A 26,622-nucleotide genomic window follows, 5' to 3' on the forward strand; every position below is an offset into this window, starting at 1 on the left:
GCTACTTACATGTAGCTGTAGAGCTACTGGTAGCTCATGAGCTACTTGTTGGAGAAGCCTGCTTTAGACCTTGCTAGTGAATGGCTTGGACCATCGTTTTATGGTTGTGCAGCAATACAGTTTTGGATGTCGAATTAGTAAATGTGTATTATCTCATCATTTTATTTTGATATGTGGTGAATTAAACCTTACCAGAACTGGCGGGCTTTCCGTGAAAAATCTTCAAAGTATAGTACTGTTTGAATAAACATAGTTCTCAGTGTGGCTGAATACAGATATGTGTTTCACTGTAGAAAAAAATATCTAGATATTTTGCGCCCTGTACACTAGTGAAATCTGTATTTCACACTCTTAACTAGTGTTATTTTGTTGATGGGGCAACTCTGTATCATCTTCCCTCTAAGCTTTCTCATCACTGGATGTACCTTTTTTTCTACATTAACAAGTTGTGAAGTGTCACCAATTTCTTAAACCAACTTATTCCATAACTTTCCCCACATACGCATTTCTCTGGTAGTTCTGTTTACATTTATACATCCTGTGCTACCAAAATGTAAATGGCATCATGGAAGTCCACCAGTACACTTTGTGCCCTCATCTACAAATATTTCGCCTCATAATTTCACGTGAACCCTGATTACCTGCACAAGTGAAGAATTATCATCGAAATGTAAAAACCTTTTCCCTGCATTCCTTCATTTTCGCGGGCACTTATGTAAAAACTGCGGCATTTTTACAAAATTGCAGATTTCGCAGCAAACTGCGAAATTCTGGAGGGTCTGACTTTACTATGTTTTCAAGGGCGAGCACACGCTCTTTACCACAGGTTAGTAGGGAAGAAGTGCACAGAGTCCTAAAAGCCAACAAAAACAGGCTCAGCAAAGGAAGGGTAAAATCTAGGGTGACTGGGCAGAAAGGGCCAGGACCAACAAGGATTGATTGTAGATTTCCCAGAATGCAACAAAAATGTACCTGAAGAGTGTAACCGTTGATGTAAGACCTAACCAAGGGGAGGCAATATTGATAAACTTCAATTACAATTTCTACATGCTCAGTCCAAAAAGTAACACTTGAATTGTATTGAATAGCTACTTGTATTCACTCTGTAATGGGATTACATTCCTGTTATGTCGTAGGTGTTTAATGTACAACTAGCTTTTTTCTCCAATCAAGATGGATATACACTGCTAAAAACAGATATGTTTTTGTTAACTAGACCACTTGCACTGAAGAACCCAATGCAATGACAATTAGGGTCAAAGCATACATGGTTGCTTTTCAAAGTCTCTGCCTTTTCTGTACAGAGAGCAGCAACATGAGTGCAACCCAAAACACATTTATTTTTGCATTCATTCACTGGTGGTATACACTTGAGTAGATGCTCTAATTGGTATAGCAATGCTGAAAATGATTTTGGTAGGTTCCCTAGGAGGCCTTCTACTCCATGAGAGTGCAAGGGTTGTGCTCTCCTTAGTGTGCCGCTTTTCCCTGCCTTTACTCACTGTCTTCTACACAACTTTGTTTTTATTTTTATTTAATCCTTCACCCGTTGCTTCTCTTACCAACTCCTCTGTTTCTCGTCTACTCCTTGCAGTCCTTTTAATATTTATTTTGAAATATGTGTACATTTCTGTAGATTCCTGCAGCTTCCATTCGCTGGCAACCAGTGGCCTCTGACATACTGGATCAGTAAATAAAAATGTTTTCAAAATAGCGCTGTGTCATTCAGTTGATGCAGCAACAAATGATGGATGGAATGCGGAAGAAATCAAACATTCTACCCCAGTCAAGAGATCTGGGTTATGTGCATCGTTCTTTTGCTCACTACGCCACCTCAGTTTGGACCCAGCCATATACAAATCAGTCTTGACCCTGCTCCTCATGGGAACAGTCCAGATCGAACTGCCAAGCCGTGGCCTCTCTGAACCGCGAACAAGCATCCTGAGACCGGTTTCAGGGTATATCACCCCATATCAGCCAGGCTGGCTTGAATTCAGTGGCACAGCGAGAAAGGGACCCACGTCTGGGCATACCCATCCCAGTTAGGGCAAAAACTGCTGCAGCAACAAATGATGGACAGAATGCTGAAGAAATCAAACATTCTACCCCGGTCAAGAGAGCTGGGATAAGTACATTGTTCTTTTGTTCACTATGCAACCCCAGTTTGAACCCAGCCATATGCAAATCGGTCTTGACTCTGCTCCTCGTGGCAATAGTCCAGCTCGTACTGCCAAGCCAGGTCCTCCCTGGACCGGAAACAAGCATCCTGGGACCGGTTTCTGGGTATATGACACCTCATCTGCCAGGCTAGCTTGAATCCAGTCGCACAGCGAGCAAGGTACCCACGTCGTGGGCCTACCCATCCCACTTAGGGCGAAAAGTGCTGTCACAACAAATGATGGACGTAATGCTGAAGAAATCAAACATTCTTTGGTTAAATAATTTTTATAAGTGTAATGACCAATTGTGGAAGTAAAATGGTGAATATTTGCTCACACTATGCGCACTGTGTGCACATGAGAAAAGTGTTGCACTTTGAAGTCAATGGTGGTGGTATATTAGTGATTTACAGTTCGTTTGAGATTAGACAATCTTTTATTATCTTTTTGGTATCTTTAGCCCCAAAGAATTCGTGATAACGAGATATATGTTGGCTTTTGTGAAGAATATTTTGGAAGGAAATGCAGCACTCGTAAAGATCCAGACTAAGAGAAAAACGTTGTTCTAAGACTAAATTATTACCAAATACTACTGTATGTAAAATCGTGTGCGCCATATGGGTGTATATAAAAATAACTCCAGGGGGGAGTTGGCTGACCACCTGTTTGAGCTACAGGGACACAACACACTTCCAGAAGTGTCCCTGCAAGCTACCAGAGGGTTAAGCACAGGTTACTTCAGTGACTTTTGTGGTTTACCCTAACAAGATTTGTGTTCAGAGTGTGGTTTCCACCCATCTCAACTAATAACCCCATTTCTTACAATAAAGACTGTAGGTAAATTAATTTTCTAGCTTTTTCCTTATCCGTTCCTATGCTCGGGAGGGTGTATAGACAGTCTATGAAATACAATGTTCTTCATCCCACAATAGACCAGACACTGCGTCTATCTGAAAGGGCCATATTCACTTCATTTGAATGCGCTTTATAAATAATAAAATCAATCAATCTTATCATTTAGAATTGGTAGTCAATGCACTACCTACAGTTTCAGCACTTGTAGGCTTTCATTTGGACCTGCGAGGAAGCACAATGTCCACAAAGGCATAATCCTAGATACTATGTCACCAGTATCTCACCACAGCCGCAAGTGGTTTTACTCCTTACTTACAGGGGCGGCCAAGTCTTGGCTGGAGGTGGCAGACATCACCATTAGGGTATAGACACAACTATGCTCCTTTCCCTGTTCTGTCTGGCAGCCTTACCGCACCATCGCATGGATCTCACAGCAGAGGAATACCACTTCAGGGGCACATGCAGAACAAGTCCTGGTGAGAATGAACAAAGCGAGGATACTTGGGATCTTACCAGAGGTTGACATATGCTATTCTTGCAAAGGGAAATGTTGGGGAGTCTCTCAGTGGCACAGACATGCGTGGGAATAAGGGACTCCTCAGGTGTCCCCCTTGTGGGACAAGTGTAATGACTGATGCACCCTAGAAAAGTTATTCCTAGTGATTACTGTAGTACCCCTAAGTGTGAGGGTAAAGGGAACTATGTTCACTACTCTCAGGCTTATGGAGTCTTCAAGGCTCTCCCTCGCAGTCTGACGCACCTGCATGGCTTTTAGGCGGATGTCCGAGGACCCTAAAGCCTAAGGGAGGGCAAGTTGAGGCCCTACCACAACCTCACGACTATCCTGCTTCTTCTTATGACCATTCTGAAAGCAGATAGTGGGCCACCTCATTCAGACATGGCAGATGTTTAGATGATCGGGATGGTCTGGTCGTGGGAGGGAAGCTAATGATCATTAGATTCGAAAAATCCATGTCTCCATTTTGTGATTGGCAGAGGGAGGCTAAAGTATGCCTCCACAAAGGTGTAAACAGGAGTAACAGAGTCCAACTACAGACAGGAGGCCACAAACCCAGACCAATTCACCCACTGGGTGGTGGACAGTTTGGTTTTGGTAACAGCAAGACTTCAGAATTACTAAACAAGATTAGTTTTCTAGCTCTTGACAAAACACTAAGAATATCCATGTTCAACCATTTTTCAGACAGAACGATCTGAAGGATTTATTTTTCCTCGCAACTACTCATTATTCTTAGGATCTAACCAATGTTATTGCAGGGGTCTGCCATGTGTTGGCTGCTTTGTCAAAAAATATTTCCTCTGTTTGGTTACTATACAATTTTGTGAATAGAGCACAAATTTCATTTAAGTGTATACAATCCATACAACTGATGTGTGTCTGCCAGTCTACTCCACATAATCAGACTTTGCATACATTAATGTATGACATTTGGTTAGACTTATGCCATGCTGTAGATTCAAATGCTTTGCATGCTCCCTTGATCCGGTGGCTGGCACAGGAATGAGGCTTGCTTTTTTTGTAGAAAACAACTTTCCATCTCAAGTGGCACTTCAGAACAGAGGTGATCTCTGCTTAGAGGGGGCTGAATAGCACAGGAATTAGATGGTTTTAGTGTGTTCTTTTGAAAGATCAGCCAGGACTCTTATGCGAGAATGGCTAAAGACACTATCATTATACGTAATTCAGAATGCAAATTCAGGTCCTAATTCAATACAGCCTCTCCCTGGAAAGGCCAGCACATTACATGCAGTGTTTTTCTTACCCTGGGCTAACACAAAGTGTTGGGAGTATGTGTTATTTTAAATTGATTTACTCTTCAAGGCTGCCAATAGTAGGCCAGATTTTGGATGACAGCGGTTTTGTTCATTCGGTGAGTTTTTTCTTCTGTGCTCAATGTGTATATGCAATCAAAAAAATCAGTGGTCACCTGCATGGTATAAGTATCTAGCATTTCCCTTAATATCACTATTGATTCCTGTTAGCATTGACAACGAAGTTGGGTAAATTGTTATACCAAGTCCCCCCTTACGGCACAAACGATTTTATTGAAGAAGTCAACATACTTAGTCAAAGGTTCAATTACTGACTGGCAACCAGGTGATGGACCATGTCACCAATCTTTTGTAGTAGAGTATACATGTCTTGGGGTGATAGGGAATACTGGGAGTTTTGGAAGGAGGGGGGGCGGACAGGACACGCACGAACGCACCAAACAGTTTAAAAGAAAAACAAACACTTACCAGCAGCCAGCTCTGCCTCGAAGGCGCCAGGAGGCTTAGGACTGCTGCCATCCCTCATTGGCTGAGGGAAGGCAGCTGTCCCAACATCCTCACAAAGTGAGATAGGATCAGTGAGACTGCTAACCCCACCCGACTCTGTGATGAAGTGTCACTGATTGACATTCGACCCCGGGCGGTTCAGGGCTTAAAACTGAAGTGCCCAGGTACAAGGCAATCAGTGACGCTACCCCTCGTCAATGAGGGGATGGCCTCAGAGACCTTTGCTGAGCTGAGGAGGTCATCCCACAGGGGCTGTGACTTCCTCAGCCCAGCAAAGTTCATCTCAGGCAGCCAGAAGCATGCGCTAAATGTGCATGTCTGGCTCCTGGCTGCCTACCCTGAAAGTGAACAGTGTGTCAGGCTGACCTTTGTTCAACCTGACAGTTCATGAGGGACGAAAAGTGGAGGGGTGTGGCCCCTCAGCCCCAATGGACGGGCCACTACTGCGGCCACCACTGAATAATAGGCGAATTAAAAAAAAGATGCTGTCTGAAGAAACAGCATAGAGTACAATTAGCCTAGGCAAAAACCTAAGGCAAAGTCATGAGGAACCAAGTGAGGGGGATGTTTATGGGAATGGGCGAAAGGTGTGGCACAAGATGTTATAATCTTACATTATGAGCCCATAGGTACAATAAAACATAGGATGGTTTAAGTGTATATTTAGTATTTTTCTTGTGTGTGTGAATGTTCCCCGGAGAAGTGCCAGAAAAGCGTTAAAATCAAGGAGTTCTCCCTATGTTCTGTATTGTTCACACATTAAATATGGATAACTAGAAAAACTGTCAAATCACAAATTTGAAGTTTTCTTCTTCTTCTAGGCGTCCTCTGGAAATACGTGTCAATCACTTTCTAACCATCTTTCTAGCTAGGATAACAAGCACCGGCAAAGCCAATAGGGCTCGCCTTTCTATGGCATTCCTGTTATTTTGGTTTTGCAAAGGCTTTTTGGCTATGTTGTTCTACATCGGCAAAAGGAAAAAGGTAGTATGATGTGTATGGATGCATCTGTCATGAAGAAGGCTCACTTATGAGTCATATTTCAACGTCCACTGCGTGATGACCATCTGCCTACAGTATTCGCTTATAAGCACACCTCTCGATCAGACCTCGGTTGTGATTGGCGTTCAGCCACAATCTGCTTTGTAAAAAATGGTTTCCACCCCGCCTACAAGGGGTTGGCTTGACATTGTCAGGTCATCAGGCTAACACAGGGAGATATCAAATACTAGCTCATTAGAAGTCAGTCGTATTACAGGCCTACACTTGTCCCGCTGCATATCTGCAGTGTTGTGTGGCTGTGTTGTAAAGTAATTCTGCCACAACCAGCACTTTTTCAAGTGGTTTTGTGTTCATCAAACTAACAGATTAAATTCCATGTCTGCTAAATTATTTGTGATCTGCAAAAAAACGACAGGACTCAAACCAAACCTGAATGCTGTTGAACGAAACCTTGAAATGCATCTTGCTGAACGCATCTAGGAATAATATTGCTAAGAAAGTGGCTGAGTTAGATTTATGCATCCAGCTCTATTTCTTTGGGTTACCAATTCAGATGCACCCAAAGCATTCCATAGTTTTACCCATGGCAATTTTGAAATCTGATACTCTTTCCTCAGATTTCAAGGTTCTGCTTGGTTTTCCAGTGAATTCACTGGAGCTCTCATGACCCACTAGCTTTCGTGTATAAGCCAAGATCGTACCATTCATAAGGCCCTGTACTTGTTCTTCCCCATCACGGTCAAGTGGCTAAAAGAAAAAAGATGCTATTTGTTTAATTATCTGTTTTTACAAATGTATGAATTTAGGCTCAAACCCACACCTCCAAGTCTATGAGGCAAGATTCACAGAATATAAATTGCAGCACTAGGCATAGAACACTGAAAATAGGACTTAGGAAAACAGCTACGGATTCGTTAAGGGGAGCCATTCATTTATATGCTGGTCTATAGAAAGTAATTTTGGGTACACTGGGCCTCAGTTAAAGACTGGGAAGGAGTTCAAAAAACAGAAGAAGGTAATCACTGCCCTTCCGAGAAGAATAGCATTTTCTGCTTCCCCGCTGGCGCAAATGCAAGGAGAGCCATCCAGACTATCTTCTGTCAAAGGGCTGTGGAAGACAGTACCCTGAACACATTCCCAAAATATTAGCGAACTGGTTTGTGGGGACGGAGGAACCTTTTTGTGGAGTTTTCTTCCATATTCTGAGATACCTGGAATAAAAAATCTCCAAATTAATTCTGCCAACTTTTAATACCAGTTAACTGGTGGAATATGATGAGCAAGGAGTTAATCCCCTATAATGAAACTTAAATGGGATGGGTATATTGAAACAGGTCCTGAAGACACCTGCAACATCTATTTGCCTATTGCCTCCCCCACCCAACATAGAGGGAATCTGGAATTTTGTTTAGGAAAACGTTTATTTTTCTGGAGCCAGAACCATCCTTGTGGTTTTCAGGTGACTATAGGAACTCTTTGGATGGGATCCTGCAAAACCATTATAACAAAGGCCCAACCTTGTAAGACTACAGTTCATCTGGAAGCTTCTTCATCTAAGTGAAATGTATTCACTGAAAAGGTTAATCATGGGAACCATGAAGAAATGTTTCCAAATAGGAATGCAGGTTTGTCCTGGCAAACCCCTTCAGATTCAGGTGTGCACTTGCAGACTGTCCATATTTGCTCCCCGTCTGATTTCCACATATTAACATTTTGGCTGCTCCCTTAGAACTTGAAACACTGTTTCCTCTGCTTCCTATCAAATGCGTAGATTTTATTTAATATCCTTTGCACTCCAATTTTGAATCTTTTTGTTGGTTAATTTTGTTACATACGAACACCTCACATGCGTCTTTAGAGGATTATTTTGCTACTCAAGCCTACCTACTAAATGGTGAACCAAGGATACCTTAAAAATCTGTTTTTACTTTTGTGGAAAGCTCGGTTAGGCCAATGTGTGGACTCAGTTACAGCTCGCAACTGTGACCTCTTTCCACAATAGCCTGCCATTCATATCCACTAAAGACCTGTCCTGCACAAGTTCTTGGCTCTCCATTACTAGGAGTAGTATCATCAACAGCATCTAAAGTACAAAGGTTGTTGTAAACGAAGTTCATTTGTATCAAAGGAAAGTTACTGTTACATTACAACTGTGTTTTGTAGTCCAGTAAAAGTCAAGCAGCAGTGGTATCTGGTGCAGTGGTTTAGGAAGGACTAGTGGTCAAATAAGTACTAGCAGTTGTAATGTGGGAATGGGGATACATTCACCAGGTATGAAGATGGGAGGGAATACTACATTGCTAAGTGTATGTCTATGGGTGAAGAAGTCAGGATTGCTGATAGGAGTCGCGAGGGCCCAAGTTGCCAAATAATAGAGTATATCAGGGGAGGGAACAGGAATACAAGGAAAGTATTTCCACTGAGAAATGTGAAAGAAAATGTAACTTATTTCTTTGAAGCTGTACTGCTGTAATAGATCTGCATATTACACTTCTCCGTAGTATCTTCCTCTTTCAGGTTTTGTTGTCCGCTCACAAGACGAAAAAAAGAAAGATTTTTTTTTTAAACCTATGTATTATGAAACAGAAAATATTTCACGGTGACATCAGTGAAATAAAAGTAAAAGAAAGGTTATATTTTTTAAAAACCCTTATGCCTTCTTCAGTAAAAGAGGAGTTAGGCCCAAGGGGGCAAGGCACAAGCAGGGCCGTGTTATAACTTGTAAAAGAGGAATGAGCCTGTGCCTCGCGTTTTTGAAAGCTGAATGTCTTTGCTAAATAGCCAAACCCATTGATTGCAGTTTGAACCGGTGTATTTATTTACACCTTTTTATTTTCACTATTTTTTATTCTTAGTTATTTCTTTCAATCTGAAAATACGTATGTTGTGTCATATCAATACATCCTTGTTCTCAAAACAATTTAACAAACATACTTAAATAAGACATAAATGTGCAGTACAACATATATCAAAAACACATTTTACATGAAAAACATTTGAACAAAAAAGACATCCAATACATATATCGCTATTGGTAATATGCTTTTGATTTTTATCCTTTAGACTCTTTCATGTCATGTTCCCAGTGCCTGAAGAAACCGGAAAACATGAACACCAATTAACACAGAGGCTAATGAGTGTCAAATTAGAGGGAGCAAAACTACAGATGAACTGGAAACACAATTAAAGTTAATTACAGGTGTCGAAAAATGTGTATCACTGTTTATGCATCACACTAGTATCTAATGAAGAGTGCGAATGAGTTTCTCTCTATTGTTATGCAGAGTGTGATTCAGACAGTCACACCTACAGTAGGTCAGTAGAAGCAGAAACCAAGAGGAAGGACAGGAATCAACATGCCCAGGAATCCAAAGTAAGGAAGAGATCAATGCCAAGGGAAAAAATAGGAGTGTAACACAGCAAACCTGCAGTGTAGAAAGGGTGCGAGGGCCCTGACAAAAACTGCCCTTGGATGATGTGACTCACAAATAAGTAACACATAAATGCAGGCGACACTATGGCGGGAGGAGGCTTTTGCTCCTTGTGCTAGGAAGACATTTTTTTCAACTTTATTTTTATTTTACAAAAAAACATTATTTCCAATAATCATTACATTTAATGAAGCGGCAGCGAGGACAATGAAACACATCATGAAAGTAACAGTCTACTTAGTACAGCTTTATGTCTCGTGAGCTATGGGGGTACAACCTTCCTTGTGACAGGAAGACATACTCCATAACTCTACAGACAAAGAAAACACATTATTTTAAATGCAAAATCTTTGAAGTAGAGTTAGTGAGGCCAAATTGTTTCCTTTACAGAATGCTTCAATTCGATAGTCTGGGAAAGGTCACTTCACCAGTGCCCATACTGGTTCAAATGATCATCAACAACATGAGACATACGAAGGCAAAAAGGCGTCTCTTTACTGAGTACATTATCCCAGAACCGGAGGGAATTCAGCAAATAACTGAAGTCAGTACTATTGGGACTCTTATACATGCTTCGAAAAATCATAAAATGGTAAGGAGTCCTGCAGGTCTGGTGACTTGAATAATCTATTCCACTAAACTGTAACGCTCTTGACCCATAAACTGGTCTCAAATTGTGTATTCCTGGGCAAATATTTTATTTCACTGAGCCACTTTTTGCTTCATTATCATATATGGGAGCACCTTCTAATATAAGATCACCATGTCTTCTGTACAAATAACTCCTGTTTGACTCAAAAAACTCGTGTTTGACTTAACATACTAAACTTGTATTCCATGTAGAAAATGAATCTGCCCCACATATGGGGTACACATTACCCCAGTCGTGCCTCTTAGTTTACTAACAGCACTTTCTTTGGGGTGGGGGCAGGAATAAAGTTTCTGAAAATATTTATCATTTGCACATCCCTAAGTAAAGCGTTCTGATTTTATTAGACAATATTAAAATGTGTTTCCATCACACTTCTGAATTACAAAAAATTTGCTTTCCTAATTGTTGATATATTTTGAAATATTAGTACTGTTCCTTTAGAAGCTATTTCAATGTTGGGTTAGAAAACCTGACATCCTTTAGTTTCACGACTGTCACACAGTTCCTTTTACAAAACCCTCTAACTTTGCAGTCAAAGAAAAGTAAACACCAATTTCTAGGATAAAATAAGCAGCAATTTGTAAAAAGACATTTGACCTCTGTTTCTGAACGCACAGCAAATGTGACAGGATTAAAACAAGATTTAAAGGCAGCTTTATTGCTCTTTCGTTTTCTGAATGAACACTACACCTGTTCTTCTGCCAGCTCGAGCTCCCTCGGCAAAATGGGCCAGTAGGCTCTACGAATAGCTCACCCTGATGAAATCTGACTCGGCAACGGGAAGAGGCAATCGTTGGAAAAAACAGTGTTGTAAGATTACAGACTTCTTCCTAGACCAGTCCATCCTTCTCTGTGAGACGCCAGAAGCACCAGTAACTCTATTTACCAGTCATTAATACATAAATACTTGAAAACGCCCTTGCGCTAACCTGTTATTTAGACAATCTTGTTGGAATGGTTTTGATGGGTTTCAAAGAAATATTGGAATGCAACTATCTATTCGCTACCCTCCAGGCAGTATTCACCCAAGATTCTTAAAACAGCTAGGACTCCTATACGAACAGCTAATGGCTTGGGTGACAGTGAATGGTGTGCTCTGCGAACACTGTCCCACTGGCAGGAGCACTCAAGAGGAGCGCCCTGTTGCAGCTGCCCCTCACATTGGAAAAAAAGACAACCACTGGTTGTATGTATCCAGTTTGATGCCCTCATCCATACTTAAAATGTGAACTGGGAGATAGGATATAATGCAGGGACTGAGAGAGGAGGTTTTCTGAGCAGGGCTTAGACTAGTGCAATTACAAATATAGAGTAAAACCCATCTACATCAGGACGCAAATGGCTACAAATTGACAGAACAGATACAGACAGTTGTCTAAGGGACTGTGAACAAACGGGTAACTGTTTTCATATGAAACGGATTTGCCTCTCCTTAAAGGTCTGTTGAAATCAGGTAAGAGGCTGTCTATCGAAAATTTCCAAAATTACCACATGAAAATGGTTTACAGTTTGGGTTTGATGGTAGCAAGATGAAATGAAATGAAAAACCACCTGAAATAAAGGACTTAAAAAGAGATATGGACTGGAGTATGGTGGCCAAGCGTGCACATAACATTGCTTTTTTGCTCAAGGAGAAAATCAATAATAATAACTTCAAAGATAGGTACTGAGGGTACAGGACTGTGGGCTCCTACATGCTGATGAGTTACTACAGCATCCAAGTAGTATTAGCACATCACATTCACGCATGTTATACATTTGTTAGCACTTTGTAAATGTTTCTTTTGGCATTGGTGTCCCAAGGCAAAGTCAAGTCTGTTCCCCATTCAGGGAGGAGAGGAGGCAGCCATGGCCTAGAGTAGTCAATTGACTTTGAAAACTGGGTGCACACACTGCTAGAGAAAAGTCAGTACGCTGGGTTTTTACAGCTGGTGTGGTGTACCCATCATGATTAAGGGCAGGATACCATATTTAAAATGTTTCTCTCTCCCCAAATGAGTATACTCACTCCAGAAATATCCCTATGAAGTCCACAAAGACTACTTTAGACGGACTAACCCAAATGCAGTCTTTTTTTTAGGGTTTTCGGGGGTGGGCAGAAGGTGCCCAGAGTATAGTAGTATGAGAGTTGTAACTAGACCTTCTGTGATAAAGAACTGGCATCACGCTTTTTGGCTGGCTCAAGTGCTGACATAGCTACTCAACATAAATTATAGTCCCTGGAGGGAAAAAGTCATGTCCATGTCCTTTCTGATGGACGGGCTCCGACTGGTCTTCGCTTGGTGCGCAAACTTTGTTTTAGGACTGGTGTGATGCATCCAAATCTAGTAGGTGGCATGGCTTTCTGACAAAAGAAACGTCTCTCTTGATAGGCTCGAGATTTCACAAGGAAGAGGGCTCACTGCGGGGCGGCACGCGTGGGTTGGGGCGGCACGCGTGGGTTGGGGCGGCACGCGTGGGTTGGGGCGGCACGCGTGGGTTGGTGGCAGCACTTACGAGGTACCGCTTGAGCATGGGGGGCAGACTGCCAGCCTTGTTGGGGGTCTGTTAGCTCTTCTGTCGCCCATCATACTGCCATTCTCTTTTTTTCCTTCGTAAGCATTTTTAAAAAATCTTTTAACATCATCTGATTTTAGCTGGGAATAGCGTAGCTGTGTTTTCACTTCTTACCTGTGCTGTGGTGTGCTTCCCTGCCCCGGTCCACCGTGGCTGCTGTGACGTTTGAGTGGAGGGCGGGGCGCCATCTTTGGCGAGGACCCTGATCCTGGTAGTGCTGTTCGCTGCAGTCTAGCTGGGGGTGGGGCTTAGCTATTTACTGGCAGATGGCTGTCTGGTTGCGCAGCGGGCGCGCCAAAGGCAAGCCAGTCTGCGCCCCGGCAGCAGCCAACGCCTGGCACGCTGGGCAATTGCCCGATACTACCAACAGAAAGCTCACTTACTCGCGGGACGCTCTGCTCGCTGTCAGAGGCCCCAGCGGCGAGGCGAGCGGGCATGGGGTTGTCCTGGATAATCCCCCCCAGGAAATGCCCGGCGTGTGACGTTTGTTTGTTGACTTCAGCGCCCCTTCCCGCTACCCATACCTCGGGCAACTTGAGAATTCAGGCATCGCTCATTAACGCGCGCTCTATGGTCAAGCATGCGGCTGACATTTTTGAGCTGCTAGCAGATGACACCCTAGAAGCTCTGTTTATCACTGAGACTTGGCTCAATGAGTCATGTGCCCCGGTAGTGGAACTTTCCATCCCTAGAGGCTACACAATTGTCAGGGCTGATAGGGGGGGCGGGATAGCGGTGGTGTTTAGGGACTCATGGCTCTTCACTAGCGAAGTCATAAGAGACTGGGCGGAGGGAGAGGCCCTCGACTTCGCCCTCACCATTTTACGCTAGGGGGGACTTTGGTGTATCGCCCTCCAGGAGCTTTTCTTAAAACAACTAGAGGACGTCATAGTCCTGCGCGCCCTACGCTACCCTAAATACCTCCTGTTAGGAGATTTCAATATCCATCTGGACACCCCATCCATTCCGGAGGCCAGGGCTCTCTTGGATGCCCTGAACCTCGCCTAGCTTACTCAACACGTGCTACTCCCTTCCCATGTTGGGGGCCACCTTATTGATCTGGTCTGCTCCAACTTCCCCATATCAGTTCTAGATCCTGAGCCTATAACATGGACTGACCACTTCTTGATCGGGTTCTCGTGGGAGGACATCAGGTCTGGCAGATGTCCTACACTTCCCTCCGGACCACAAGCCAAGAAAGTGAATCTCCCTGCATTTTCGGAGTTCCTGCGTCAGTCCCACCCTACTTCTGCAACAGATCTAGAGGGGGCTGTGGCCAATTTTGACCATTGGATCAGCCAGGGAGTTAGAGCTTGCTCAAATGCTAAACTGAGTAACAGCCGGTGTTCTCTTCCCTCCCAACCGTGGTATTTGTTGAAATTGGCAATGTATATGCACATAAGCGGCGTTCATTTGTGTTCACTGTACCTCTTGTCGTAAGCAGAACGGATATTGCGAAACACTGACTGTGTTATCCCGCCAGCATAGACCCATGCGCACATATATACGACAGCCATTTTAGGTACCATGGTCTCCCTGTTCGCGATCGATCATCAGCGCCCTTCCCTGACCCTGCAAGCATCCCCCATGCACCCCGACCGCCCCCACTCTCACATGCACAAGTCATGAACCCTTCCCCTTCCGCATGACCCTGGCTCTGAGAATCACACCCCGCGCCTGACCAACACCTCCTTTTCTTCCATGAATACCCCTCCTTTGATGACCCCTTCCTCTGCACCTGATTGTCTGCACAGACCGCTGGTCATCCCTTAGCCTGAGGATACAGTTTATTGCCCACTACTGTATGCACTCGCCCCTCTTCAAAGGGAGCTACTATTGATCATGACCTCCCCACCCCCTGAGATTCGATCAGGCGCACACATTCCAAAGGAATCGACAGAACACTCAGCGGCGTGCTAGCCCCCCTCCTATTGTATGAGGGGTAAAGGCCACTACTGTAGCCATGTGTTGAAATGGGCCGGAACGGGGGGGGGGGGGGGGGGGGGTACCGGGGATGTCATCTTCATACCTCACAATGTCTTGATTGTAATGAAGGATGTTTGTGCACCATAAACCTGTGTATAAAAGACGAAGCCTCAGAGAAACTTGTTAGAGCACCTCCTGAAGACACTATGCGAGTGTCCGACAGGACAGGCTCTCCTCACGAGAAATAAAACGCTGTTCTTGTTTTCCTGCTTCCAGCGCCCGTCTCTTTATTTGGTAATTGTTCAAGATGGGAACTAAGAGGCGTCCTGCGCCAGCAGCCTGGGCATCAGGAGCGTTATGGGCTGACTTTTCCACAATTGGCGTCCCAACGCGGGGTCCATCAGCGACATAAGGTCCGGTAAGAGAGGTCCAGACGATAGGGTGAACATCTAAACGATTGGAGTATACCTGCCTTGAGAGGGCCCTCGTCCGGCTGCCGATTGAATGAACTTCACCGATTCCGAACGGACCTCTCTCAAGTGACCTACTGTCCTGACTGGAATCCCACAGGAATGCTGCGGTAAAAACATGGAGAAAGAGAACGATTGGGCGCTGGAAAAAGGAAGGCGAAGAATTGCCCACACGGTCCGGTCCGGGTAAGGTTAAATAGGACATCTTTATGTCCGATTGGTAGGATGGCTTTATCCATCTGATTGATTGATTGATTGTACTTGAAGTATTGGTTCTCTTTGAGACATTTTCTATTTGCAAACAGCGATGAATAGGAACGTTCCTCTCTCTTTACAAATAGTAAAGGATAGGTAATGCAGACGTTTGTCCCCCATTGTAATCCGTCATGCCTATCTTTCTCCCCACTGATTGTTTGTTATCGATTTTTATCGATTATTGCTCTTTGAGATATTCCCTGTCTACAAACAGGGAAGAATAGAAATATTCTGCCCCCTTTGCAGATAGTGAAGGATAGGTAATGCAGACTTTTGTCCCCGTTGTAATCCGTCATGCCTGTTTTTCTCCCCATTGATTGATTGATTGTCTGGACATTTATTGTTCAAGGAATAGTTCTTTTGAGGTATTCTCTGTTTGCAAATAACGTGGAATAGAAATATTCTGTCTAGTCTTTGCAAGTAATGAAGGGTAGGTAATGCGGACCTTTGTCCCCCGTTGTAATCTGTCATGCCTATCTACTCCCCACTGATTGGTAAACTAGTTCCACCCGGACCATTTATTGGAGGTAGGTCATCCGGCTCAGCCCGGAGGGCACCCCTAATAAAAAGGACAAATATAAAGAAAAATGCGGATTAGCCGCTGTATCGTGCTAGCAAATAAAAAAAAAATATATAAAAATTGTTAGGTAAAACAAAAAGGAATCGAGTAAAGTCAGTAGGCCACTGATGAGTTTTTGATTTTCGCTACAAATAAGAAAACGTTAGAAATAGCTCACGATAAAATACATGGTTTCGCTAGAAATAAGAAACGTTAGGAATAAGCCCGTAATAAGAAACATGAAAATGGTGAGAGAAGCCAAGCTTGACATCACGACGGCCACGAGGCAACTAGGCTTCGCCGCCCCTCACTGCTCCAAACATGTCTGTCCCACCGCCTGCCACGCCCCAATAACGGTAACATGAGACAGATACAAGTCAACAGATACCTACCCCCATTCTGGAAACTCCCGAAATGCAGCAGGTTCGCGGCTACGCCCATCCGGAAGACGAGATCTTCGGCACATGTAGGGCGGGTCCTGCTGCCAGCCGTCGGCCGGAGGTCATCGAGTAAGGTGGGCCCGAAGAAGAGCCGAGGCCGACGGGGTCCGGCCGTCCCCACTTCTTTAATAATGGCTACGACAACACTGGGGGAGGGGATGTCTTGCTCGTGCCACCGACCCCCCCCCCCTCGCATCTCCTGGTCGAGCCACGGCTTGGTAGAAGCTCCCCGGTCGGCCCTGAAGCGGCGCCTTGTAGGCCACCGGGGGGGGATGTCTTGCCTATGCCTCCGACCCCCCCCCTCTCTCATCGCCTGGTCCGGCCATCATGTATATTAGCGCCGAGGAAAACGGCGTGGGTTGCGCTGGGAGGGAGAGGCGGCGCGAACGAGCCTCTCCCACCTCCCCAGGTGGAGGCCCCCAGCGGCACCCCCAACGCTCCACTCACCCGACATGGGTTCGCCCACTCGTAAAATGGCGGACGATCCTGCTGGAGCGGGCCCGGGGTGAAGAGATGGCCCGGCTGCTTGTTGATTAAGAAACGAGTCCCACCATCATAAAAGTTCTCCTCGACCTTGAAGATTTTATAGGAGCCGCGGGAGTCCCCGACCCCCGCAGACACCCCCGATGGGGAATGACTGCCATGATTGCCCGCGGAACGATGAAAATGTAGCCGCGGGACGTCGGCGCTCCCATGCTGACGCCAGCCTCAGTTTGAATGACTAAAATTCTGCAGACTGGAGTTCGGATCAGTTCCGGTGAAAACCCAGTATGACCCGGTAGAAAAAAAAATTGTTGCCTCCCTCCCCCTTTTTGACTGATGGTCCATACTGCCGATCCTTTCTGTTGCCCTTTAACGGAACTTTTGGACTGCCGAAAGAGGCTCTGGGCCAACCACGAGTTGGTGGAGATTTTGACTATGCCTGGATCTGCCTGGCTGCACCTAAAATGGCGCCGGTACAAACAAAACTTTCAACTCCTTGTTGTGCCCCGATTGCTCAGCCTTGGTGTCATGGGATATGTATGTAGTTTTTAAACATATGGATTGATATAGGATGTGTACTGATTATATGTTCGGACAATGGATTGATATAGGATGTGTACTGTCAGTTCGGACAATGAATTGATATGGGATAGGTACTGATTATGTGTTCGGACAATGAAGGACAATGAATTGACATGAGATGGGTACCGATTGAACATTCGGACAATGAATTGTTGTTAAGTTTTGGCGCATCATGATTATTGAAAGTTCGAATTTCAATGCTTATGATACTCGCTCACACTAAAGTTTCGATATGATTTTTATTGCACTTGTCGCACTTTTTATGAAATTAACGACCACCGGCTACATTAAGTTTTCCACTACTAAGTATCCCCACATGTACTGTTCCAGCCTGCTCCGTGGCCGGCCCACGGGGTTGTAGGCCCGTATGTGTGCACAGACATTCTTATTAAAGATTTTTGGAAAAAGCAAACGCAGTTGTCACGCGTAAATTGGTAAAGTTTCGAATAAATGACTACTATTTCCGATGTAACTAAATTACAGGTGGAATGGCTCAGTTCCATTAGTTAAGGGCTGAAAAATATAGTACTCAGGAATGTTGCAAAATTTGAACGGTCCAGGTTTTTGGTTGTATGTGGTTTGCATTTTTGTACAGCCTAAAGCAACCGCTAAAAAGATCCTGGTATTTAACCTATACTTTATATGCTACCTGTATCTGGAAAATTGTTTTAAAAATACCCCTAAGTCACCCCGAAGGAGTGCCACTTGACCCCCACCCTGCACACGATCCGTAATACCACACTTGGGTGACCTATGGTATCCACAGGCTTCCGATAATTATCTCTCCCACACTAAGCGGTCCACCTGGGCTTAAATGCCGAGGTGACAGAGACTGCCTTCCGTGGAGATAGGCCGAGTATGTAGTAAGTAAAAGCCTTTTTTTGGGTTTATGCGCGCTAATATGCTGTTTAAATACTGCCCCCGCCCCCCTTCTTTTTCCCTCTTTCTGCAGGTCACATCGGAACGTCGAGTAAAAAGTACAAAAAAAATAGTGGTCTAGCGGACGAAGAGATGGAAAAAAGGATTTGATTATGGTGCCTACACAGGACATGCAAACAATGACTATTTCTCTCCCTGAACTTAGCGCCTGGGAGGGCAGCCTGAAGGGAAACTACAAAATATAACTTCGCTTGGCACCCCGAATAGTACAACTAAAACGATGTGCACTAATGAATAAGCATCCTACAATTAACTAAATAGGGAAAGTTTAAGGAATATTTTGAGGTGAGGTTTACATTTAAAATCTACTACATCCTTCTTCGCACCCTCATAGACATGAAACTCAAAGCTACCCCATTGTTCTCCCAACTGACACCCACTGTTGCCTCAGGCTGGAAACACCTTAGCCCGATCAGGTTAGTTCTTGGCCAATTGCCAAAGGCGTAAGTGTGTACAATCAAAGCCACCAGTGAAGGCAGCCGACGAATAAAAGAGAAGAAAAAGGTAAAAAGAGCTTAGGATGCACAGCATACAGGAAAAGATAATTTTGGCCAATAACTGTTCTATGTTTTGTCTTGGATTTTTGTATATAATACATGTACTGTCTCCCCCGTCTGAGTTTGTGTGTACGTAATGTATGGATCTACGTCATCCCTCTGCCTGTGTTTCCGTATTACTTAACCCCTGCTGTTCTGTGTTGTGTGCGAACTGAATGGACCATTATTGTACACGTTTCTCTCTCTCTCTCTCTCTCTCTCTCTCTCTCTCTCTCCCCTCTCTCTCGCTCTCCACGCCATACGTGTACCAACTGGTTCGTTTAGAGTGCGGGCGACTCTCTCTCTCTCTCTCTCTCTCTCTCTCAGGGTCCCCCTGTTCCCTCCTCCCTTGTGCAAGAACGTTGTGCCCCACCGGCACGAACCTAATTGGGTCTCTTCGAACACAAAGGTGCTCGGCAAAATTGACAGGAACTAAAACGATTGTAACTTGCCATATTACTACCTCTCCTTTCTGCAAAACAATAGAACCAGAGTTGGTAATGAAAGAAAGGACAGGTAAGACGACTGATGTCCCCTAATCTGGCCTTTTATAGGGGGACTATAACGTTAATGGTCTTCTGTTTTTCAGTTCGTTAGAAATACAATCCCCAATGCCCAGATTGCCCCACCCCAAGTGCGAATGTCCAAAGCGTCCCCGCTTCCCCCGATTGACCCCAGCTCCATATCAGCTATCCCCGAAGTGTAATTGATGACCTTGGTTAACTATCGCTCCCCAAGTAAAGCATGTTTCACCTCTGTCCCCCCTCTCATGATGATAACCCCCTGCTTGCAAGAGTTAGCCGACCCCGAAGGGAAATGTAAGATTGTCAGTACCTAGTCCGATTTCTCCCCACGTACATCACGACTGAGCGCCAAATAGGCTTACGAATTCAGTAGAAATGCCCTCCTACATACTCCATAAGTGATGACTTCTGACTGTGATCGATGTACTTATCCCCCACCTACGTAGGATTGGGGACGGAATTGAGATGTATAAATGTCTTCTCCTGCCAGTTTTTCTAAAACTTGTTTTGTACTCATTCAAAGATACAATCACTGGAGGAGAGGAGCTGGACGTGACGCACAGCCTGGCCACAGATCATGAAGCACGTGTGACCTCGACCAAAGATTGAGTCGCAGAGCAATGAGACGCGGGACGAGGCACCACTCTCAAACTCGGCAGATGAAGGAATGAAGGGCTGCCTTGAAGCCCTCGATTCGCTGACCCACTCGTGCCTGAAGTCCCCGTCCTTTTCGAGCCCAACTGATGGGCCTGCCTGCTCGACGTCCTTTGCTCCTTTTGGTCCCTTGGTGTGTTCAAAGATCTGATCCCACTCCACCCTCTCCTCCCTCGATTATTCAACAACATCGCCCTTTTCGCATAACTTTTGACTCAGAAAAGAGGAGCAGCATCTAGATAGAATAAGGTTTTGCCACGGAAAAAGAAAGACACGCTGGTGCCCAGCATGAGGCACCCCTAAGAAGATCAGTTAGGAAACAGGACTGTGATCTAATAGCAGAGGACTGATTGCACCCTGCAACGCGTAAGGATGAATACGAGCTGGACCTATAGCTCCACCGCCGGTGCTCAACAGCGCCAACAAAAGAAGACGGACTCTGTTAAAAAGACATTGTGACAAAGACCCCCCCCCCTTTTTGAACTTTCTACCCACGCCTTGACTTATTGCTTGTATCGGACTGAATTCCTCCCTCAGCCAATTTTTTATTGCTTTAAAAAATGTTTCATCGGTCACTCATGTATTTAGTTTTCCAAAAGTCTCTTATAAGCGCTGACAAAACCCAAAGGTATCAGAGCACTTTTTCTGTATGTTGATGTCACCGGAGAGAAAGTCAGAACTTGATTCTATAATGCGTCAGAATGTTTTTCTTGATTGACCCCGACTAAGTACTATGCCGATCTCTAGCCTTGTATGAATAATCCAACAAATGTAAATTCATATGTACTGCATTCCGCCAATCGTATCGACTGTATATGGTTACATGCGATCTGCTAGTATTGACAAACGCTATTTTATTTGGCCACACATGACTATATGTACACTCCATCAGTTGGGGTAAACACAAATGAACTAGCGTATGTTAAAAAGCGGCGACTGTTGAAATTGGCAATGTATATGCACATAAGCGGCGTTCATTTGTGTTCACTGTACCTCTTGTCGTAAGCAGAACGGATATTGCGAAACACTGACTGTGTTATCCCGCCAGCATAGACCCATGCGCACATATATACGACAGCCATTTTAGGTACCATGGTCTCCCTGTTCGCGATCGATCATCAGCGCCCTTCCCTGACCCTGCAAGCATCCCCCATGCACCCCGACCGCCCCCACTCTCACATGCACAAGTCATGAACCCTTCCCCTTCCGCATGACCCTGGCTCTGAGAATCACACCCCGCGCCTGACCAACACCTCCTTTTCTTCCATGAATACCCCTCCTTTGATGACCCCTTCCTCTGAGCCTGATTGTCTGCACGGACCGCTGGTCATCCCTTAGCCTGAGGATACAGTTTATTGCCCACTACTGTATGCACTCGCCCCTCTTCAAAGGGAGCTACTATTGATCATGACCTCCCCACCCCCTGAGATTCGATCAGGCGCACACATTCCAAAGGAATCGACAGAACACTCAGCGGCGTGATAGCCCCCCTCCTATTGTATGAGGGGTAAAGGCCACTACTGTAGCCATGTGTTGAAATGGGCCGGAACTGGGGGGGGGGGCGGCGGGGGGGGGGGGGTACCGGGGATGTCATCTTCATACCTCACAATGTCTTGATTGTAATGAAGGATGTTTGTGCACCATAAACCTGTGTATAAAAGACGAAGCCTCAGAGAAATTTGTTAGAGCACCTCCTGAAGACACTATGCGAGTGACCGACATGACAGGCTCTCCTCATGAGAAATAAAACTCTGTTCTTGTTTTCCTGCTTCCAGCGCCCGTCTCTTTATTTGGTAATTGTTCAAGATGGGAACTAAGAGGCGTCCTGTGCCAGCAGCCTGGGCATCAGGAGAGTTATGGGCTGACTTTTCCACAGTATTCCTCCATTCTTAGGCATCTGAAACAGGGTTGTAAGAGGTTGGAGCTCTGCTGGTGTCAGAACTACTGTATGAGAGCAAAGGCGACCCTACGACTAGCCCAGAGAGAATACTACACGGCTATTAGAAAGGCGAAGAGTGACTACTTTGCTGGGAGGATTATGTTGGCTCGGAATAATAGCAAGGAGATCTTTGCGATTGTCCGGAGTTTCCTTTCCCCTGTGCGGAAACAAAGCGCGCTACCTGTATCGAACGAGTTGTGCGAGGAGCTCTCCTCTTTTTTCATTGATAAAATTGCTAAGATTCAAGAATGTTGGCCCTGCTTCTAGGCACACTGAGACTCCTTCTACTGAACCCTCTTCAAACCTCCCAGTAGGACCTGCCCTGTTCTCCTCAGTTCTGCCCACTACTGAGGCTGACGTGCTGGCCCTCTTGAGGTCTCTGAAGTCTGGCTCTCTAGCTGACCCCTGCCCAGCACGGGTCTTAGCTGGTGTAGCAGAAGTAGTTTGTCCAGCAGTAGTGGATATGGTTAATCTGTCCCTTCGGTCTGGCTACGTTTCTGTTCAATGGAAGCGTGCTAAACTACTCCCCCCCCCCCCCTCCTGAAGAAACCGACACTGGACCCTCTGCGGCCGGCTAACTATCGGCCCATCTCTCTTCTTTCTGCATTCGCTAAAATATGTGAGAAAGTGGTCTTCCGGCAGCTTGAGGCGTTCATGGAAACATCAGGAGCACTCCACCCAGCCCAGTCAGGGTTTAGATCTTCCTACAGTACGGAGACTGCCTTGGTTGAGATGTCTGAGACCATCAGAGAGTGTCTAGATGCGGGCGGCAGGGCAGCCCTGATCTTACTTGACCTCTCTGCCACCTTCGACACGGTGCCCCACCAGCGGCTCCTGGACATGCTTTCTGCTGTAGGGATTTCTGGCCTGGTCTGGAAATGGATTAAATCTTTTCTGGATTCCCGCTCACAACAGGTCTGTATGGCCTCTTGCACCTCCTCTGTCAGGAATTTGGCTACCAGGGTGCCACAGGGTTCAACCCTCGGCCCCCTCCTTTTTAATATCTACTTGACGCTGCTAGCCTACCTGGCAGAAGAGTTGGGCGCTAAAGTGATTGCGTACGCAGATTATACGCAGCTGCTCTTTACCTGGGGTGGCTCTGACTTGAATACTGATACTGCTCAGACGTGTCTAGCCTCAGTAATTCAATGGCTGGCCCGGGCTTCCCTCAAATGTAATGAGGATAAGTCGGAGGTCCTTCTCTACGGCCAGTTTCCGGACGACTTCAGAACCTGTGTGTGGCCTCCGGGCTTCCCCTGCCCAGTGTCCGAAGCAGGGCCAGCAAATAATCTGGGTATCTGGTTTAGCGAGGACCTTCGATTTAGCAACCATATAAAAAAACTGACGGGGTCTGCTTTGGCACTCTCAAAACACTTAGGAAAATGTTTCCTTTTCTCCCGAGAGCAGCCAAAGAGACGGTCACCCGCGCTTTGATCCTGTCTAGACTGGATTACGCTAATGCGCTGTTCCTTGGGTTGCCGGGTTATTTGCTGCGCAGGCTCCAAATTATTCAGAACGGCGCAGCCAGGCTTCTCTTCAATGCCCCAGCGAGATCCAGTGCGTGACAGTATCTACGTGAATTACACTGGCTTCCGGTAGCCCAGAGGGTGCAGTTTAAAGTGATTACTCTGGCCCATAGAGCTCTTCACGGTCTGGGCCCCATCTATCTTAGGAAGCATTTCGCCTTCTATGTGCCAAAGCGCCCTCTGCGCTCAGCGGTACAACGCCGGATGGTCGTTCCCCGCTTCCGCAGAGTGCGACTGGGGGGCAAGTCTATCTCTGTCAAGGCTGCTGAGGCTTGGAATACGCTACCTGCTGATCTCCAACACATCTCGGAGTTTCAGCTCTTTAAGAAGCATCTAAAAACACACCTGTTCAGCATGATTTGCTAATTCGATTCCTGCTCCTACCTTTGCTCTCCCTCGCGCCAGGACACTCTAGAGTAACAGTGCGCGCTACAAATGCAATATAACATAACATAAAAACCAAATATACTTGCCCTACTTTTTAAATACCATGCAACCTGCCCTATGGGCATTTAGGGCCTACCTTAGGCGTGACTGGTATGTATTCAAAAGGAAGGTTTAGGCCTGGCATAAGGTTTATTTTGCTGGGTGGAAATGGCAGTTTAAAACTGCAAACCGAGGCTGCAGTAGCAGCCTGGTGACATGTTTTACAATGCAACTTCAGTCGGTGCCACAATAAGGGCTGCAGCTGACTTGAGGCGTTCATATTACTGGCCCTGGGCACATGTGGTACCACATACTCGGGACTTACAAGAAAGCTGAATGAGCCCATTAGCGGTATGCAAATTCTAACATGTTTAGAGAGAAGAGCACAGGACATAACCACTGGTTAGCAGTAGTAAAGTGTGCAGGGCACTATGGTCAGCAAAAACAAGTTGAACAGGAAAAGGCAAAGATCTGGGAGGATACCACATAAAAGATGGCCGGTTCCATGTGCTCCTAGCAGATTTCAGTAAAAAAGTATCCCCTACAGAGGCCAGTCTGCCCTCCCTCATGCATCCCTTATGCCCAGAGTACAAACACTGTGCTGTCCCCTCTCCTTGTTTATCACCTCTGATACCTTTGGTGGTTGCCTCAAGAAGGTGTACTTTCATGAGACAATTTTGACTTTACATTTTTTCTCCACTTTGTTCTTCAGGTTTTTCCTCCCATTTTGTGAGCTCTCAAGGCCTCAATATTTGAAGTTTCAATTCCATTCCCCAATGATTCTGCCTTGGGTTCCAATGAACAGATCCTAAATGCTGCACTCTCCTTCAATCGTGTTTAAATAATTTTGGGTCTGGCAGGTTTCTTACGATTGATGTTCCAGCCGTTTCACATTGCAGTCGGTTGCTTGTCTCACAGCATCACTCTTTGACAGAATACTGCCCAAGTTCCTGACTTTCTCCTCCACTGATATAATCTTGCTCTCAGGAGAAGCATAACTTCTCTGCCAGGGAGCTCGCATGCGGCCTGGATGTCATTTATTGTGGGGGTTTGACTACATCTCTTTTGAAACCAGCGTGGGTTGAAAAAATGGGACAAGCTGCAATTATTTCTATCCAGTCTCCCAGCTTTGGTAGCATCCGGTTTCCCAAGTAGAGGAGTTTTGTGACTGAACTACGTGACTAGGTTACACCTTGCCTTGGGCAGCTCCTGCACACGGTGTCCATGTTAGGTTTGGCACATAATACCTTCAATGATTAATAACTTCTTTGACTTGGGCCAAATGAAACATTTAACATCAGCATTTAATACAATATGGAATCTTCTACATATCGTTTTTGATTTTTGCATCTTGGTGAGTAACTTGTATTTATACTATATTATTTTACGGATGCTCTTTTACCGAAATCCTAAGTAAAATCTCTTGGACTGGACTCAGTCTGGTAGGCAGTCTGGATCAAACTAGTCCCACACAAGCTTCTGCTGCCCCTTAGTGTTGCCTCCTATCCATTTTGAATGCTACAGAGACATCAGGCAGCACTTCAGCCCAAGTAATTTCCAGGTATCTTGATCTATCCCTATGTCTCGCCCAGTACAGAATGTTTCTAGTGGGGCTGCAGACTAAGGGTTACTCATTTCTTGCAGCAGCCTTCAGTCCCATGGGCTACTCTACACAAGAAGGAGAAGATATAGGCGACTTCAGACATAGCACCCACTGCAGACAGTGTTGTCTTTAATTGTACCAGATTGTGGCTCTCCTCTGCCACAATATTGTCCTTTCTGCAGGGAATTTCATACAACCATTCAACAACCAGTGGCTAGAGCTAGACACGGCTCCTTCAGTGACCGACCTGCTCCACCACCTACATGTATGTTTTCCTTTGAACTGCTATTTATTTTAATTATCTACTTTCAGTGAGGTAAGCAGGTTAAGCATGTTTTCCAAGGATCTTAACTTTAACGAGTTGTTCGAAGGGAGGATAAGACTTCTCTCTAAACCTACACAGTACACTTTCTTCCTTTTTGGTCTCTGCTACACACAGCTTTAGCTGTCTTTTGGCAAGACCTGGTTTTTCCATACCCTGTGACACTAGAACTAGGCAAATTTCGCATCTGCAGGGTTTTCAGTTTAAATATAGATTTTTGCGCATTTTGCCAATACACCATCATATTCTTCATCATCTACAGGTTTTAGCTCAGATGATCTAACGTTACTAAAAATGCGGCTACCTGTGTTGCTACGAAGTGGAAGATCATTTGCAAAGGTTGACTGATCACCTTTCTGTTGCTTATTGCTGAATTTGGCTGTTAAACTGGTACTAGTGAGATGAAACCTTTGCTCAGATAGTGTTAGCATATGTAACAAGCATTGGCATAGCCAATAGGTCTCGCCTTTGGGACCTTATAA

General features: G+C 45.2%; 1 protein-coding gene across 2 annotated transcripts in view; it reads right to left on the reverse strand.

The window, feature by feature from the left end:
- The window catches only part of BLZF1 (basic leucine zipper nuclear factor 1), an 80,118-nt gene that overhangs the window by 37,504 nt on the left and 15,992 nt on the right, over nt 1-26,622 (reverse strand). The window lies entirely within an intron of this gene.

The sequence above is a fragment of the Lissotriton helveticus genome, chromosome 8 (genome assembly GCF_964261635.1).
Source record: "Lissotriton helveticus chromosome 8, aLisHel1.1, whole genome shotgun sequence".
Classification (NCBI taxonomy): domain Eukaryota; kingdom Metazoa; phylum Chordata; class Amphibia; order Caudata; family Salamandridae; genus Lissotriton; species Lissotriton helveticus.